The 19,696-nt window shown below is 39.5% G+C and overlaps 1 long non-coding RNA gene across 1 annotated transcript in view; it reads right to left on the bottom strand.

Annotated features, from left to right (window-relative positions):
- Positions 1-19,696, bottom strand: part of LOC122554236 — a 35,609-nt gene that overhangs the window by 6,190 nt on the left and 9,723 nt on the right. The window contains exon 2 of the long non-coding RNA XR_006312944.1: positions 9,045-9,155. This is a non-coding gene — a long non-coding RNA (uncharacterized LOC122554236). The remainder of the gene's footprint in view (positions 1-9,044; positions 9,156-19,696) is intronic.

Genomic DNA, 19,696 nt, shown 5'->3' with positions numbered 1-19,696 from the left:
GATAGCCAGAGACTATTACCCAGGGCAGAAATGGCTAACATGAGGGGTCATAGTTTTAAGCTGGTTGGAGGAAAGTATAGAGGGGATGTCAGAGGCGGGTTCTTTACACAGAGAGTTGTGAGAGCATGGAATGCGTTGCCAGCAGCAGTTGTGGAGGCAGGGTCATTGGGGACATTTAAGAGACTCCTCGACATACATATGGTCACAGAAATTTGAGGGTGCATACATGAGGATCAGTGGTCAGCACAACATCGTGGGCTGAAGAGCCTGTTCTGTGCTGTACTGTTCTATGTTCTATGTTCTAGATGGATGGAGGTGAGAAACAGAAACAGATTAGATTCCCTACAGTGTGGAAACAAGCCCTTCGGCCCAACAAGTCCACACTGACCCTCTGAAGAGTCACTCACCCAGACCCATTTCCCTGTGACTAATGCCCTAACACTATGGGCAATTTAGCATGACCAATTCACCTAACCTGCACATCTTTTGGACAGTGGGAGGAAACCCACATAGACACAGGGAGAATGTGCAAACTCCATGCAGACAGTCATCCAAGGCGGGAATCGAACCCAGGTCCGCAGTGCTGTGAGGTAGCAGTGCTAACCACTGAGCCACCATGCCATCCTTAAATTAAGGGAGTGGTGATCTTGTTGGGTATTTATTATAGACACATTCCTGATAAAGGGCTTATGCCTGAAACATCAACTGTCCTACTCCTTGGATGCTGCCTGACTGGCTGCGCTTTTCCAGCACCACACTTTTTGACTCTGATCTCCAGCATCTGCAGTCCTCACTTTCTCCTATTTATTATTGACTTCCAAATAGTGGGGAGGAAGTAGAAGAGACCAGTTGTAGGCAGATTATGGAAATTGGCAGAACAAGTAGTGTTGTGATTTCAATAACCCTAGGGTAGACTAGAAAAGGTAGAATGTGGGGCACGGAAAGAGAGAAAATACCACAACATGTACAGGAGAATTTTCTGGAACAGAGCATTTCTGGTCCTACCAGAGAGGAAATTATGTGGTCCAAGGAACTGATGCAGGCCAAATGGAGAAAGTCAGATTGAGACACCCCAGTTGGGAAATAGCAATCATAATATAAAGTTCCTCAAACATTTTAATAGTAAAAGGATAGTGTGGGGCCTCTAAAGAAAAAGCAGGGTAAACTGCTCACTGAAGCAAATGGTATGCCCAAGACATTAAATAAACGCTTTGCTTCTGTTTTTACCAAATTACAAGATTAGATTACTTACAGTGTGGAAACAGGCCCTTCAACCCAACAAGTCCACTCCTATGCGCTTCCCCAACAAGTCCACGCCGACCCATTCCCCTACATTTAACTCCTTCACTTAACACTAGGGACAATTTAGCATGGCCAATTCACCTAAACTGCACATTTTTGGACTATGGGAGGAAACCGGAGCGCCCAGAGGAAACCCACACAGACACGGGGAGAATGTGCAAACTCCACACAGAGAGTTGCCTGAGGCGGGAATTGAACCCGGGTCTCTAGCACTGTGAGGCAGCAGTGCTAACCGCTGTGCCACCATGCCGCCCATAAAAGATGGCATTGAGCAACTCAGCAGTGTAGTGATAGATAAAGAAGAAGTGTTTAAAAGGTTGGCAGCAGTCCAGGAAGAGAAGTTGGCAGGCCTGGATGCATCCTAGTTTGCTGAGAGATGTAAGGGAGCAAATCGTGGAGCTGCTGACAGAAATTTTCTAGGCCTTTTTGAACTCAGGGTAAGTGCTCGGGGATTGGAGGATTGCAAATGTGATGCCACTGTTTAAGAAAAGATAAGGGATAACCCAAGAAACTACAGCTTGACATCAATAGTTGGAAAACTGAAGGAGGTTATAATATATCTGGAGAGCTGATGGTCTAATGGTATTATCGCTATACTGTTGATCCAGAGACCTAGGGAATATTCTAGCGACCCATATTCGAATGCAGCCGTAGCAGATGGTAGAATTTGAATTCAATAAAAATCTGGAATTAAGGGTCTAAAAATGACCATGAATAATTTGTTGTCCTTGAGGGAAGAAAACTGTCATTCTTACCTGCTCCGGCCTACATGTGACTTCAGACCCAATGTGGTTGACTCTTAACCTCTCTCTCTGGGTGATTGGCGATGGACAATAAATGCTGGCCTAGCCTGTGACTCCCACATCCCATGAATGAATAAAAGAAAGGATCAGATAAGTTTATTTTTGGAGAAAAATAAGTTACTACTAGACAGTCAAGATGATAGTGGATATTGTCTATTAGGACTTTCAGAAAACATTTGATACATTACCACATGGTAGGTTGGTTAGCAAATTAGAAATGTTCGGGATTAAATATGCTTGGCAGCATGGATTAGAAGTTGGTTAAAAGAAAGAAAACAGAGGGGTAGATATAGATGGGCATTTCTCAGGCTGGAGATGAGATGAAAATGGAGATCCCCAGGGATTGGTGGAAAGATACTTGCTTTTTCTGGTTTGTATAAATGATTTGGAGATGGATGTTGAGGGTATAATCTCTAAATCTGTAAACGCTATGAAGCTAGAGAGAATAGTGAATTGTGAGAATGATGCTGAGTAACTTCAGAGAGATTTTGACAAGTTGGCCAAATGGACAGACACCTGGCAAATGAATTTCAATGGAGAGAAATGTTTTGGTAGAAAAAACGTAGAGAGATAATACAGGCTCAAAGGTACAACTATGAGGGGAGTACAGAAGCAGAGGGACCTCGGAGTTCAAGTGTATAATTTTCTGAAAGTGGCCAGGCAAGTTGAAACAGTTGTTAAAAAGGCTTATAGGATCCTTGGTTGGATGCATGGAGTATACAATTGTAAAATCATTGGCCAGACTACATTTTAAATATTGTGTTCAGTTCTGGCACCTTATTTAAGGAAGAATGCTAAAGCCTTCGTGATTCACGAGAATGATACCAGGAATGAGGTATTTTAGATACAAGAAAGATTTGAGAAATTGGGCGTATTCCTCTTGGAACAGAAAACATTAAGAGGTGACTTTATTGAGGTGTTCAAAATTACAAACAGTTTTTATACGGTCAAGAATAATGTTCTGTTTCCACTTATTGATATCCCATTAACTTCTGAATCACAATTCCACAATTGTCAACAAGAGAACTTGGAGTGAGATGCAGAGAAACTTCCTAATTCACAAAGTTGTTAGGATTTGGAATGTGTTGCCTGGGAGACAGGTGGAGGCAGATAACTTAGGAGGTGTCATAAGAGAACTAGGTATATATTTGAAAGTGATTAATATAGAGGGATAATGCTGGAGAATGGCACTAGCTGATTAGCTCTTTCAGGAGTGTGCTGAATGGCCTCCATCTATCCTTAAAACTCTGCAGTTCTATGATTAAGGCAGGCCAACCATTCACACAAGGAAAGGAGTGTGGAGTATTTTTAATTTATTTGCAAGAACAAGCAATTCTCTTCGTGATGTCTGAAATATAAACACAGATTCTTCTCAAGATTTGCCTAAGTCACGAATCGGATTTTTACGGACACCTGTGGAGGTGGAGCTGGTAATGCAAAGATAATGATGGAACTGCTTATATGGAGTTTGACTGCCCTCAGACAAGTAAAAATGAATGTGTTTTAAAGGAAAAGAATATAATAGTTAATGAGATCTTAATTAGCATTTTTAAATGTTCATTAAATATGGTGGTACTGATTGAAGGGCTGGTAATGCCAATTATTACTTGAATATTTGGAAAAAAATCACCAGAAGACAATATCTTGAAACTTCAGACTAGTCAACTTGACATTTGTTGTAAGATAAAGAACAGCTTGGTAAAAATGAATTTCAAAAAGGGAAATGATAGCTAACAAACTTGAATTGTGTTTGAAGGTATTACTGATACAGCAAATGAAGGAAACTCAGTGGTTATTATCCATTTGATTTTCACAAAACTTTTGGCAGGTTTCATGCTGAAGATTTAATTACTTTGATAAGTTTTTTTTTAAAAATTAGCTTACAAATCAGGCAACATAATCACTGTAAAACAAAAAGCTTATGAGTACTTTATCAAGAAACCAGTCTTGAATCATGTTATCTAAAATAAATGCAAATAACAGATGAAGCTATTGAAAGATTGGTTTTAAAGTACAGTGTAAGATGTATTGATTGTGGGACACTAGTTCTTGAAGTATTTTGGCTCCAATAGCACAAAAACATTCCGTTTTGAGAGTTGACATTCCTTATTATAGTGATCAAATTTCATTGACTTCAATGCTAAAGCACATAGTTTAACTAGATGCTTGGCTCCAGGATTCTTTGTGCTTGATTGATTTTTACTCTATGCCAATGAAATATATTAGAAAAATAAAATACTGCGGAGGCCAAGATCCTGACGGTCTGTCTGATTGAGAAAAGTTGCATTTACTGTAACACATTAACCATGATAAAAAAAACACTGGAAGTACCAGAACAAGCTTCTACAAACCAGTAATATATGGATATTGATGTACTGGTTGTGCTAAAGCTCCATTTTAAGATATACAAGACAGATCAGTCCAGTATAGAAACATAGAAACATAGAAGATAGGAACAAGAGGAGGCCATTCAGCTCTTTGAACCTGCTTCGCCATTCATCGTGATCATGGCCGATCGTCCAACTCAAAAACCTAATCCTGCTTTCACCCCATAACCTTTGATTCCATTTGCCCCAAGTGCTATATCTAGCCACCTCTTGAATATATTCAATGTTTTGGCACCAACTACTTCCTGTGGTAAAGAATTCCACAGGCTCACCACTCTTTGGGTGAAGGAGTGTCTTCTCATTTCCACCCTAAATAGTTCACCCTGAATTCACAAGTATCATTGTCTTTTCTTTCTAGGGATTTCAGTGGAAGGAAGTTTCCTAATAGATGTTTTGATCAAGACAAAAAGCATGACTAAATTGCTTCTGTTTCTGTAGTGGAATTTCAACAGGAGCTATGTCCCAGTCTAAGGTCTGAAACCAGGGATGAAAACTTCCTTTGGCCATTATGATATCACCACTAGAAGTACATTTTAAAAGAAACTGTTTACAATTTCATTTGAACGAGTTGGCTTGAAACTGTTAGTCTCCTGTGAAAACCAAAATATTGTAAATATAATCCTGCATTGTACTTTGGGAAGGTATTGACAATATTGACAATAACTTGTGGTAATGGAGTAACATATAAAACTATATCTTCAGGCTGAAATAATCTCGCACTCAAGTACCTCAATTTCTCACATAATTTTTATTTTAAATCCTGTATGTCGGACACACAAATCCTGTATGTATGACACAAGCAAGTTCCCTAGTAGGGAATTGTCAAGTTCCCATGGCAACCAAGAGAATCACTTGGGGCCTACATACTTGTGGTAATCGTGTCTGTTTAGTAACTGCAAAATATGCCTGGTGGCAAATACAAATTAGAAACCAGATAGCTCACTTCTGCTAATCAATAGGGTCATTGATTAACAAGGTACTGTAGTGTGTTCCACAAAACCATCAAAACATCTTAGCATGATGTGCATGGTTCAGAAGGAAATGAATGTTGGCAGATAATGTTGACAAGAAGATGGGATTGAGATCAACAGTGAGATCAGCAAGGGGAGATGACGGCCTAGTGGCATTATCACTGGACAAATAATCCAGCGACCGTGATAATGTTCAAAGGATCTGGGATTGAATCCTGTCATGGCAGATGTAGAATTTGAATTCAATAAATATCTGGAATTAGGAAACTCTGAATGACTGCGAAATCATTGTCAAGGGAAAAACCCGTTTGGTTCACTAATGTCCTTTAGGGAAAGTAATTGCTGGGCTACATGTGACTCCAGACCCAAAACAATGAGGTTGACACTTAATTGCCTTATGGCCTAACCAGTGACGCCCACATCCTGTAAATGAATTTTTAAAAGTTTAAAGAGACAGGCCTTGTCAAGCTAAATATTTACATCTGCTCCTAATTTTTTCAATGTTCCTTGAAAATGAGAGGAGTTTTCTTTGCTTTTAGAACATTCTAAATGTTTCTTGGAATCTCCTAAAGAGATTTTCTTCCTTCATGTTTAGCCAAGTTGCAAGTTGCCAAGTCTTCATATAATCTGCAACCAACTGAGTGGAAATTCTAACACGCTCCCAAGCCATTATTAATGCTGCACTTACCAATTGCCACATCCAGAGCAGCCTGGTGGGATCGATGCATTCTTCCTCATTTCTTTGGAGAGATGTTTTATGCAACAGAGATGAAAGCAGATAAGGACTGCAAAAATCTTCTGCCACTCTATGTATCCATATACTGAGGCCCTAACAGGAAATATATCTGTATCGCTATTTAAGAATTGAATTCTGTTAAATGTTGCTCACCTTATTCTCCCCACTGGTTGAAAATGTTCCTTCTTCAGTTTTCTGTCTAAAGATAGTCTGACCCGTAGCACCAACAGCCTTCACCATGTTTCTGGCAAGAAGGCATGTCCACCCCAACTGAAATAAGGATCGAACTCTATGCTGATGACATCTGTGTAATCAGAACAGCCATCAGTAACACTGGGTGCTTCCAATCAAACCAACTGAGCCAACTGGTCCCTCCAAAGTATCCAGGTTGGTGTGACAATATACATGTTTACATTTGTGTTGCAGTCCTGGCATTATGGATAGGGGCTCCAGTTTCTTCCATCACATGGATGGCCAGGAATATCTCCTGCTCTGAATGCTTATCATTGACCTGGACGGGAAGGATTTACAAGGTGATACTCAGCCTGGTTGGCTATTCTGTTTGCACCTTTCCCAAGTGCTAGAGTGTATCTTCTGCCTCAGAGACAGAAACACAACTACAAAACCTCACACGAATACTTATGCAGCTTAAATATTATTGTACAGTGAGGCAGCTGGTACAAAGAGGCAGTTGACTATTTCATGCACAGTGTCAAAAAATGAACAAATAGATAAGAGCAGCTCATTCTTTCAGAGCTCTCTAAACAGTGGGTGAATATTTAGGATTTTTAACATCTGTAAAAAAAAAAATTAGGCATTTTAAAAATTGATCTGCTTCTGGCATTCCAAAGTAACTAAATAGCACCCACAGAACATTTGATAATCAGCTGATGCCACCAATAAAAAAGGTTACAATAATATATTGAAGATTTCCAGCAGGTACTATGAACTGTAGGAAAATCTTTCAATTTAATTAGCCACAGGAGATTAAGTATTAGAAAAATATGAAAGCTCCGATTCTGGCATGTTGGTTCAGGGCTATGAAGATGGATGTTATCGTGTGAATCCCAGCTGAGGATTCTGGCACTGGTTCCATCTTTTGTGCAGTGTATGTTATTCGAAGTCTAAGACCTCTTGTGAGCAATCAGTGTCACTACAGTACACTCTCCCTGTGAATGAATGAATTGAGATGAGCAATTGTACGATCCTGGACAATGCTGAGTCAAGCAGGAATTATATTGGACATTCCCAGTCAGACCAATCTGTAGATGTAGTCAACAGAGGCTGCTAGTGTGAAAAGGGCAATAATCATGGTCTCTTTGTACTGATGGGGGGGGGGAGGTGGAAGGGTGTTGACATAATATCAGGATTTCAAATAGGTTGTTCAGATCCTCCTGAGGGCTGATATGAAAGGTTACAACTCATTTAAAGGAAGCTAGAAGACTTTAGATACAAAAGTCGAAAATGCTGGAAATACTCAACAGGTCATTAGGCAGCTATGGAGACAATCAAAGTAAACATTTCAGATCGATGACCCTTCATCAGGATTGTGGAAAGAATAGATTTTAAGGATTTCTTACATGGAAGTTGCTTTCTTTAAAAAAAGTAGGCTGCTTCAATGACAGCATCTAACAGTTCAACCATCAATGTCAGCCATGAAAATAAGACAGTTTCCTATTATCTCTGACTAAGGAAGAGAAAGCTCAAGATGGTCTTAGTGAAGTGGAAACTGCTGTGGAATCGTGACCACAGGATGTTTGCGAAATAGAGCAAACTGAATCCATTATCAACATGGAAAAGGTATTTCTGGCCTACCAACCAAATCTGGGGAATTTGGAGTTCTAGAACAGTTTTAACGCAATGGTATAAAAGAACCATGCATTCTAATAATTGGATTTGGCTGACAGGTTTACTCCGATTATAGAAGTGCAACATCTAATATTGCACGTAAATATTGTGGCTCGTAGATTGATTTATTTTGGGTAGGTCATTCAATTTTTGTTCTATTTTTCTTTCTCATTTTTTTCCTCTTTCACATGAACAGCTGCTGAATAACAATTCTTCAACTGCCACTTACCCTTCTCTATCTTACAAAAGTATGAGACTGAACATTAAAGGCAAGCATGTTATTTAATACACCCAATCCTGTCCTCATCCGGAAACCAAAAGAAATCACCAGATGGCAATCAGCTCAAGAATCTTGACTGACTTGTCCTCTTCCCAGCCCATTGGAGTGTTAAGACCAATTGCAATCTAATGTTACTCTAAATGAGGCCAGCTAACCAATCACTGAACCTGGAATATTTTAAGGTGGGTGATCCATTTGCCAAGTGAGCTACTATCTGGAATAGAATGAGGTAAATTTAATAAATTGTATAATCTCAATGTCCTCCCTTTGCTTCTTCAGCTCCCTCTACACAACATCATCGTCAGGCCTGTTTTTTTGCTTTCTTCACTACAGTCATCCACTTAGAGGTGTTAGATTAAATTGGGAAGACTAATCTTGGAAATTCTCGCTGCAGACTCATTCCATAGCACAATTTTTGGAGCACGTATTACATAGCAATGATTCAGATAAATCCAATGCTCTCTGCATGATAGACTTTTCCAAAAGATGTGCATCAAGGCAAACAACTATTTTTGAAGGACCATTAACTCAAGTGGCTAAAATATGATGGCATTCCAGTGTAAGAGCTGCCTTCAACCAAGTGTTAAGGTTAGAGTCGTGGTGGAAAAGCACAGCAGGTCAGGCAGCATCCAAGGAGCAGGAAAATCAACGTTTTGGGCAAAAGCCCCATAATCAAGTGTTGCAGATGGACACACTCCGAGGTTCATGACTACTTACCAAAGGATGCATTAAACCACTGAGGCAGGTTCAGTGGTGAAAACTTTGTGTCGAAGGCTGTTCCATCATTGCACACCAAGGACTGGCACCCATCTTTGCAGCAGAGAATGTCTGGAACATTAAAATACATTGCAAATACAACCTGTTATAGTAAGTGTGGTAACCACCTCAGGGCATTGCATGCTGTACATTGAAAGTAAATGAACTATATTGCAATTTATGGAATCTCAAATTTGAACTATTATATATCATACCTGTTCAAATTTGATAGAGTATTTTTTTGGAAAAAAGTAATAATGTTCTAACAAACTATTTACACTGACTGAACCTGAGGGTGGTGAGACTGTCTCCATTCCTTCTCTACTTCAGAATTAGAAACCGAGGAACAGAGTAATCTGTTGAGTCTAGCCACCCATTCAATATAATCATGGCTGATCAAAATTGTTAACGATATTAGTTAATAAGTGAAAATCAAATGCTTTCAGCTTATTCGTCATTGCCCCCTGTTTTGCTGTGATATTTTTATTCCTACGTATGTTAATCTTCCAGATCTTTCACATATTCCTCTTACAAGGTATTTCTAAGTCAAGTGTCTGCGGAGATGTTGACGGTAAATCTTACTGCAGTGCTGGTGACTGCATTTATTTGGTGCTGCTATTGATAAAGTAAAACAGCACCCTCTTTAGGCAACTTCAGCTAATATCACCAATGAGTAAATCTGGGAAAACTATAATCCCCTTGCATATAAAATAAGACTTTGCTCTATGACATGTTATCCACATTTTATTCAAAGATTTATTCTACGAAGACAACTCCTGATATATATTACTAATCCAGTGAGAAATATTGAGTGCAATTTTACAAGGAGCTTGTCAGAGCCAAGCTATAATGAGCAGAAATGTAAATTTTCTTCTTAATCTGTCATGGCAGCAGTTTAACCTGAAGGAATGTTTGATATATACTCAGAATTGGTGGAGGGTCACTGAGAAGTGGAATTCCCAATATAGATTCAGTGCAGGATACATGTTGGAGTACAAATAGAGGGAGGCTTATTGTCATCCTCAAAGGGTTACTGGTCACGTCTCATTGATATTTTATTAAACTACTCCAATGCAGTAATGCCATCGGGATTTCAGCTTCAACACATCTACAGGCTACGCTAATGCTTCAGTGCAAGAAATTCTGAAATTCAGGTAAGCTAATACCACTTTTCCCCCAGAGGAACATACAGCTCAGTTTAACTCTACTGGCAGTTTTTTAACCCCTGGATGCAATCTTAGAGCATCTAAGGGAGTTTATGCAGAGCTTTGTATGATTGGTTCCGCTAACAGCAAAACACACATCAAATCAACATTCTTTGAATATTCTAGCAAGTCTTTTTGACAGTTCTGGTCCCTGTAGAGGAGTTGACTGACAACCTCAATAAGTCTCATCGTCTGTTCAACCTGCAACCTGCTCAATCCCACTGTCACTTCAATTAGATACGGAGCCCTGCAGTAATCTATCAGCAAAGGAGGGTTTGTTTATCTGTGTGGTATATATCTAGACAGGAACCCCCTGCTACAGCAAGGCTTGCTGAACAATGATAGGTAAAAACAATTACTGCAGATGCTGGAAACCAGATTCTGGCTTAATGGTGCTGGAAAAGCACAGCAGTTCAGAGAGCATCCAAGGAGCAGTACTGCTCCTTGGATGCTGTCTGAACTGCTGTGCTTTTCCAACACCACTAATCCTGAACAATGATAGGGAAAGGTCAAGAATGTGGTGAGGTGGGCATTGTTTACATTCTCAGGATTTTTCAACCCCTCGTGTCAAGACCAACAGTTTTCGCTCAATCAATGTTGGAATAAAACGGTTTATGTGATCATTAGCACATTGATGAGGGTGGGCATTTGCAATTTATAAAATCAGCCACTGAAATTCCTTCGTAGCAAGAAAGACTATGGTTTAAAGTATTTCATTGGCTGTAAAGTGATTTGAGATGCCCTCGGTTTGGAGAAGCTGGTTTCTTCCCACAATCCAAAAATAAACGTGCTGGTTAGGTGACTTGGCCATGCTAAATTGCCTGTAGTGTTAGTTGAAGGGGAAAATATAGGGGAGTGGGTTGTGGGTCGGTGTGGACTTGTTGGGCCAAAGGGCCTGTTTCCACACTGTAAGTAATCTAACCTAATCTTAATAAAAGTGCTATATAAATACAAATCTTTCTGTAGAGCCACAACAACCAACATTACACAAAGCCTGGCACAAAAAAAACTGATATAATGCAAGGAGGAAAGAAAGACTGCTCTGCTTGTACCAAATCAAAAGCAAAAAGGAGATTTCAAACTCATTATCCCCACATCATTTAATCCAACTATTGAGAATTCTTTTGCCCAGTTTGGCAGCTTTTTCCAAACATTTATCATCCAGTGCTAAGTTCTTTCTGCTATATAACTTAAGTATACCTGGCATTAATTTCCCTCCATGACCCCTGCTTCTATTTTCTGGACTTTGAGGTTGTCATCTAAGTTTACCTTATTGACGCCATTTAGTATTTCATTAAACATGATGTAATCCTGTTCAACTGCATTCCCTCTGGGCTGTAAACCTCAAGCTTCTCAACATTTTGACTCTCAATGAATGTGCAAAGTGCTGTTAATCCTTTCTGCAGGATATTTTATCGATTCCATCTGTTCTGAAGACACATCCTTCATTATTATAAAAACATAAAATGCTGCAAACACTCAGCAACATCTGTAGAGAGAGGGTTAATATTCAGCCTAGCAGTATTATTGTTTTGGCTTGTTTTTAATAGTTTGAGTTTCAAAATAACAGTGGTACAGCAGTGAGCAGTACATTGTCAGCTTTATTTACATTTAGCTCAATGTCCTTTTGATTCAGTGAATACTGTAAAGTTTGGGGGAGGCACAGAAGCTAAAGGTTCTTTGCAGTTTTCCCAATTGCCAGAACATTACTCACTTATGGGAAGCCTGGAGGTGCAAAACAAATAACAAAGGTCACAACAAACATTTAAATAGATCCAATAAATGGGAAAAAGATTGTCAGCAAAATCCAGTAGTGCATGACATGAAAATAAACACAAGATAGGCTATAATCCAGCAAGACAAGCTACAACGAGTATACCGTCCAAAGGCTCATAATAAATTTCATTTTTTAACGCAAATGAGATTCAATCTTTCAAGCAGTTGAAGTCACTGTCAGATCAAGTTCGCAGTGATAAGAGTAATTTTCAGCACATCCACTCTGCCCCACAAATCAAACTTCCTCTACCTTACCAGAGATTTGTTTTAAGAAAATCCTTTACCTCTTCAAGATGTATACCAGGCATTAACACTGTAATGTGTGCAAATACGTTGACAGAAGGATTAATGTCAGACGTTTCTTTGATGTTAGCATTTATAATACAAAAATATGTGATGTAATACAGTTATATCAATCTTCCCACTTGTTAGTTCAGTTATTTTGATTAGCAGCATTTTCACATAGTAAATCTTCTCAGATCCCTGGTTTGCTACTATTTCTGCTTCTCCATGAAACATCTCCACAAAGGCTGGTATTCCGTCACCAAGTCATCTTTTATTTACATGTCCATAGTACATGATACTGACCCAGCCAGCTCAGAACCAGCTCCAAGAGTGAACAGAACCTCTGACACACCTATTTATATCTGTCAGCCAGGATTCCCTGATTGGACCAGTTTAACAGCCTCAATCAGGAAACTCATATTCTATGAGGTCCATCAGGCTGGCTTCATTCCAATCACTACATCCCTCATCTTCCAAGTCCTCAGACATAGGTCCAATCTTCTTCCTGTAGCTTCTCGTACCAGTTTGGTGATTCCTTCACTCTCTATCTTCCTAATTTCTGCCTCTACTTTTGCAGAGGCACTTGGTGGCCTTACAGAATCATGGAGTTGCTTCTTGGTTTACATGTAAGGTGGCCTTGGCTCCTTTGATAGTCCCTAGACCTTCCTGAAAAACCTCTGGGAATTTAATCAGGACTTCATTCAGGCAGCCATTTTCTAATCAAAAAATGTTGAGCCAATCAAGTTGAATCTTTCTCAATCAATTTTGCCCCATCAAGCTCAGGCCCAGGGTTTTTACTACAATCAGTGGTAACTGAACCAGCTGCTTCTCATAAGAGACTGGAACTGAAGCTGTTCCCTTAATCTGTTGAGGTTCCCCAGTATAGGGTCTAAGCCTGACTGATGTCTGAAGCAAACTGAAGTGTTAGAGCCCAGAGCGAATTTTAGTGAAAACTGGCTCCACAATCACTGATACAACCACACCGGTATCAACCTCCATCAGAATTGGGTTACCATTTAACCAGACATTTATTTTATTTAGTTCTGATTCAATGTTACTAAGTATTTAACTGCTCCAAACCACCTGGAGGTGGACTTTCCAGGGTGTGCATTCTCCTGGACTTTCCAGGCTGTGCATTCTCCTGGATACTGGTCTATGAGTTCTCTTACTCAGTGCAGACCCAGTGGGACTCTTTAGTTGTCTTGAGTCCACATACCAGGAGTAGCTACAAGGGCATATCTGTCCAGAACCTCGGCAAAATTTTAAGTATTTAGCTAAGGCTTGGCTTTGTTTTGGGGTTTGCTGTGGGCTGATCTAGAGGCCTTCTATTCAGGATATGTCCTGAGTGAGGCGATGCAATTGCCTTCATTTGAGTGATGCTTCCCAAGCTCAGTCAGTCTGGTGAGCATGTCCACTTGGAATAGCCTGTAACTCAGAAGCTCCATTTGCCACATTTTCCACAACTGCCGCAAAGTCAGTTGCAGTGCCTGTTTGAAGACCAGTTAAGCTTCAGTCAATAGGCGCATTTGCATAGCCACATTGTTAATCCTACACACCAAATGGTGTCTAAGCATCTCAGTTAGGATTAAACCAAAATCACATGCCTCTGCCAGTTACCTTAAGTTGTCAAAAAATCCAGAAATGGATTCCCTGGTTCTCAAACTGCTGAGTAAAACCGATAACATCTCTGAATTACAGGAAGCTTGGGGTCTTCATATTCCTTAGCTAAATCCACCAACTCGTCAAATCTTTAGTATCTGGTGCCTCAAGGAAAGTTAGGCGTCTAATAATTGAAAAAGCGGTGGCTCCACAAGCTGTTCAGAGAATTACCTGTGCCTTCCGCATACTGAGCCCAGTCTTTGATGGCAGGATCAATGAGTCGAGCTTCCCAAAAAGCGACATGATGCCAGAAATGCTTACCCAACTCAAAGATAACTATTGCGAGTGAATGTCTACAGAGGTGTGCTTTTCTCTCATCGCCCCTGAAATAACTGCATGAAGGCCGGTATCCCATCACTAAGTAATCCTTTATTTACACATGCATTGCACATGACACTGACCCAGCAGTTTACAGCCCACTCCTAGACAGAACAGATCCCCTGACACTCCTGTTTATATCTGTCAGCCAGAACTCCTGATGGGACCAGGTGAACAGCCCTTATCAGGGAACTCATATTCTATAAGGTCCACCTGGCTGGCCGCATTCCAATCACATACTCTGATACTACGTGTTCCTGTAGGCTGGGGTTACAAAACTGTCTTTTTATAACCATGTCTTCTTTTTCCATCTCAGTTTTATAGCTAAGCTTTTGAAGTTTCATTACTTTTTTTTTCAAATGTCACAGGTTAATTCAATTGGAGAATTCTAGAATCAGCCACATTCTGTGGTGTGACAATCCGATAGGCTCGGGCTGATATTCAGGCTGTAGCATTTTGCCTTTGGGTTTCTTTGACAGCCAGAGCCTGCTGAATGTTTCCAAAATTTTAAGGATATGTCTTCAGAACAAAATGGAATTGATCGCATATCCCAGATCATCCCTTATTCAAATTATTTGCATCTCCTTATATCAGTCATGAATAACAGAAATGTACAATCTAAAAATTTGCAACTTGTCACACTCTTGAAGACATACATAGCAGACAGAAGAGCAAGGAACTAGAACAGGCCATTAAATCCAATAAGCCTGTTCTAACATGTAATTAAATTATGGATCGTCTGCACTGCAACACCCACGTACATCAATTTATCTCATCTTAACCTGTACTTCTGCAAGGTTCGTGGCACCTCCTCAAGTCTCAGTTGTGATCATTTTCACTTCTATCTCTCATTAGTTGCTATTATTCTGTTTTTCAGTAGAACTCCAGAGCTCTCTTCCTCTGCTAGAAGATCATTAACCTTTTAACTCTATCTTTCTTTCTATGACTGACCTAATGAATGTTTTCCAGTACTTACTGATTTGATATCAGTTTTCTCCCTCTTTCTAATCTTTCTGTCTGCCAATATGCCTCTAACATACGTTAAATTTTATCCCAAGTAGCTCCATGATGCAGGATTCTGTGCTTTACAATCTGTTCCCAGGGATAGACACCAAGACAAATATCAACGGCATGTGTAAGACTATCAACCTGGTGAAAGATGCTTTTTGGTCTGCCTGAAACCTATTGGTCTTCCAGAGCAAGGAGTTGACTTTGACGATTGATACAGACTGACACATTCTGAAGTCCAGGACTATGTGCTGAGGAACGCACTAAAGCTTGGGGCAGCTGCTGCCAAAGTGCAGTGGGGAAAGAGCACCATCTAAGATCCTTCAGCCAAAGTTAAATGGGGGTCAGTTAAGTCATTCCCAGTGCCTCAAATGCATGCAAATATAGTGCTGTACAAATAAGAGATGCCTTTGGTTTGTTTGTTAAACACAGTCAAACTCCAAAGTTTGCTTCAAAAACAGAAGTTGCTGGAAAAACTCAGCAGGTCTGGCAGCATCTGTGGAGTGAAATCAGAGTTAATGTTTCAGGTTGAATGACCTTTCCTCAGAACGTTCTTCAGGAGTTCTAAGGAAGGGTCACTCAACCCAAAACATTAACTTTAATTTCTCTCCATAGGTGATGCCATACCTACTGAGCTTTTCCAGCAATTTCTGCTTTTGTTTCTGAATTTTATTGAGGTTTATTCAGTGTTTGCTTGCTTCTTCATATGTTACTGTATGGGATCAAATTGATTCAGTGACTGTGTACGTATATAATGCTATGAAGTGTAGCGATATTATACCTTTAAGAGAATTGAAAAGCTAGCAAGAACAAAGCACAGAGATTCCAGAACAAGGTAACAATGTAACACTTGGTCAAAACAGCTAGCAACATCTGGGTTGCCATGAAACAAAACAAAATTCAAATTCGGCCAATCCATTTAAATTATGCCCCAAGATACCAGAATCCAATCAAATTTAAATATAGTATTTTGATAATATTAAAACCAATGAAATTAGATTAGATTAGATTACTTACAGTGTGGAAACAAGCCCTTCAGCCCATGATCCGATATTTTGGGGTATAAAACTGGACATTTTGAACAGCTAGAGAGAGAACTGCCAAGCCGCCAACAAGTGCAGACTGCCAGCAGAACAGCTCTCTGAAAGGTACCTGTCTATAAGATATTTGAGCAGCAGAACCTTGAAAAGACAACAATGGAAAATCTGCAGAGGAAGAAATAAAGAGAAGGTTCAACAGCTGACTTGTGTTGAAAGTTGAATTTCTTTTGTAAATCTTACTCTAGATTTTTTTAGCCTCAGAAATTAAAAATAATTCTAAAATCTGTGTAAAGGATTCATGTGCCTATTCATGCCTTTTCTGTCCCTGATATTGATCTTGGCTCTCACGAATGTCTTCTCTTACATTCTCCAACTTTGTAATCTCCCATTCCTTGGCCTTCCCTTTGTGTTGTTCACTATATCTCTTATAGACTGGCAGAGTTGGGGTTTATTTCACAGTATAGTGTTTCATTTTGCTGTGGTTTCTTTTTACAAGTTGCCTAATGTGAATGCTATTTTGGTACTGTACAGTTGGTTGCTATTTCATATTTACTTTCTTTCCCTTTAATTATTTTTTCTCTTTCTTTTTAGTGACAACCACTTTGGGTCAGAGTTACTGCTTTGAACTCATTTTGTGAAAAAGGCACAAACTGTGCCTGTTTTTGAGAAATGCTTTCCTTTCTTTTGAACTTTCACTCAAAATTTATTTACAGATCACAGAAAGCAAAACTTGCCACAATATTGCGCAACATCTTAAAACATTACTTTTTAAAAAGCGACTTTGATAAGTATTTGTTGATGTATTTAAGGTTGGCACAGAAGTAGGCCAAGACAGTCCAGGAGTCTGCTTTGCCATTCAATGAAATCATGGCTGATAAACTCCAATTTCATTTTCCTGCCTGTTCCCCAGAAACCTTAGCCCATACTGATTATAATCTGTCCATCTCAGCCTTCACTATTCAATGGGCTGATTGATCTAATGACCCAGCCTCAACAGCCCTCTGTAGTAAAGAATTCCACAGATTCACAACTCTCTGGGAGAAAATATTCCTCCTCATCTGTGCCTTAAATGTACAACCCCTTATTCTGAGATTATGCCCTCTGGCCCTAGAGTCTTCCACAATCTCTCTGCATCTATCCTGTCAAATCATCTAAGAATCTGATATGTGGTATTTCGGTGCAGTTGATTAATTCATGCTTGTGAAAAGAAAAATCATCTGGATGTGTGCCTCAATAAGTCATTCCATGATCATGTTCACAAACCGAATGGAATAGATGGTTAGTTGACAGAGAAAAAGAAAATCTTCACAAGGAGCAGAATTGTGTATGTTCCCCACAAAATGTTTTCTCTGATTCAGTTATGTATTGTGGGCTGCTATTTGTGTAACAAGCATCATCCCAGCTTTCAAAGAGTACAGAATAGCCAATTCAATGGATGGAGAGGAAGATGATTTATTGCAGAGGGGCAATTCTGAATAAAGTGCTGGATCTGATCTGGTGTGGGAACCTTACAATGGTACCACTAGTAAACTGACTCAAAATGAACACAATGAACTGTGTGTTGAATAACAAAGACAATAAATTTCATTTATTTTTAAGAATGTTCTGATTATGATTAAAGGAGTCTTTGTACAAATATGTTGTTTAATAATCTAATAATTTAATATGACCTGCTAGTATTCTTCATTTTTTTCCCATTTCAAAATAGCAGCTAGTCTTTAAACTCAACATAATTCAAGATTTGCTTTTGGAAGGATTTTTGGAGACTTTGATTGTTAATTTATATGCTGCAATGCAAGTTTACTGCATCGGACTGTTCTAGATATGATGAACATTCAAACTGCGGATAGAGACGCAACTTTGCATTTAATATTCCTGAGAGTAGAACAACTCCTAACTGAACTGTGTAAGGCATTTATACAAGATGGAATCTCTGTTCTCCTGAAGACTACTGGAAGCTAGGTAGAAAATGGACACTCAGTAGGGGGTTTGAGAACTTGAGCTTCTTCAGTACAAAAACCAGTTTTACCTCAGTGTATGAATTATATGTACAGAATTCAGGTACGTATGGGTGTAACACCATATACGCTCCACCAATCAGATCTTTAGTAAACTAAAAAGTGGTCTTTAAAACAACTGGTGAAGGCTACACAAAAAAGAAAAAGCAAAAAACAAAAATGTGTTTCAGTTTAGCATTACGGTTCAGGACAGATGCCCTGTCCCATTGCAGGCATTCTCTATGCCAGTGTCCCTGGAATACCTATTCTGTGTCCAGTAATGAATGGCCAATTAGATTACAGTGAGGAAATACACCATTTGGCCCCATAAGTCCACACCAATGAACCATATCCTTCTAAACTCTTCCTATACATGTAATGAACCAGATGTTAAAATTAAATGTTGTAATTATACCAGCCAGAATGAGCTGCCAGAGGAAGTGCTGGAGAAGGGTACAATTCAACATTTAATTATAACATCTGGATGGTTACATGAATAGGAAGGGTTTAGAGGGATATGGACACAGTGCAGGGGAGGTGATGGCCTAGAGGTGTTATCACTGGGCTGTTAATCCAGAGACCTATGTGACGCTCCGGGAACCTGAGTTCAAATCCTGCTACGGCATGTGGTGGAATTTGAATTGAATTGCGAAAAAAATCTGTAATTAAGGTCTGATGATGACTTGGAATCCATTGTTGATTGTCGGGAAAAATGTCATTTGTTCACTAATGTCCATTAGGGAAGGAAGCTGCCATCCTTACTTGGTCTGGCCTACATGTGTCTCTAGACTCACAGCAATGTGGTGGACTCTGGGGTTGGGCAATAAATACTGGCCTAGCTGGTGATGCCCTCATCCCATGAATGAAAAAAATGAGACTAAATCAGTTTAGGATATCTGGTCAGCACAAATAAGTTGGACCAAAAGGTCTGCTTCCATACTGCATGAGTCTATGACCACAGCAGTTCAAGAAGGTGATTAGGGAAGGACAGTGATGTTCATATCCCATGAACAAATTTTTAAAATGCATAAGGATATAACCAAGTTAAGAATTCCAGTTTTCAGTACAAGTAACAAATGTATCTGATCATGGGATTTGTAAAGAACTTTTTTGAAAAGGTGTGTAGATGAGCATGTTAAGTGTGACAAATATGTGATCCAACTCCCACTGCCACGAAATAACTCACCTAATCAGTCACCAGTCAACTCGCTAAGAAGACATTCCTGATTAAAAGCTTATGCTTAAAATGTCGACTCCCCTGCTCCTCAGATGCTGCCTGACTGGCTGTGCTTTTCCAGCACCACATTTTATGACTCACTAAGAAG

The sequence above is a fragment of the Chiloscyllium plagiosum genome, chromosome 11, assembly GCF_004010195.1.
Source record: "Chiloscyllium plagiosum isolate BGI_BamShark_2017 chromosome 11, ASM401019v2, whole genome shotgun sequence".
Lineage (NCBI taxonomy): Eukaryota > Metazoa > Chordata > Chondrichthyes > Orectolobiformes > Hemiscylliidae > Chiloscyllium > Chiloscyllium plagiosum.
Note: the sequence above shows the minus strand (reverse complement) of the source record. Positions and strands in the feature narration are given on the sequence as shown.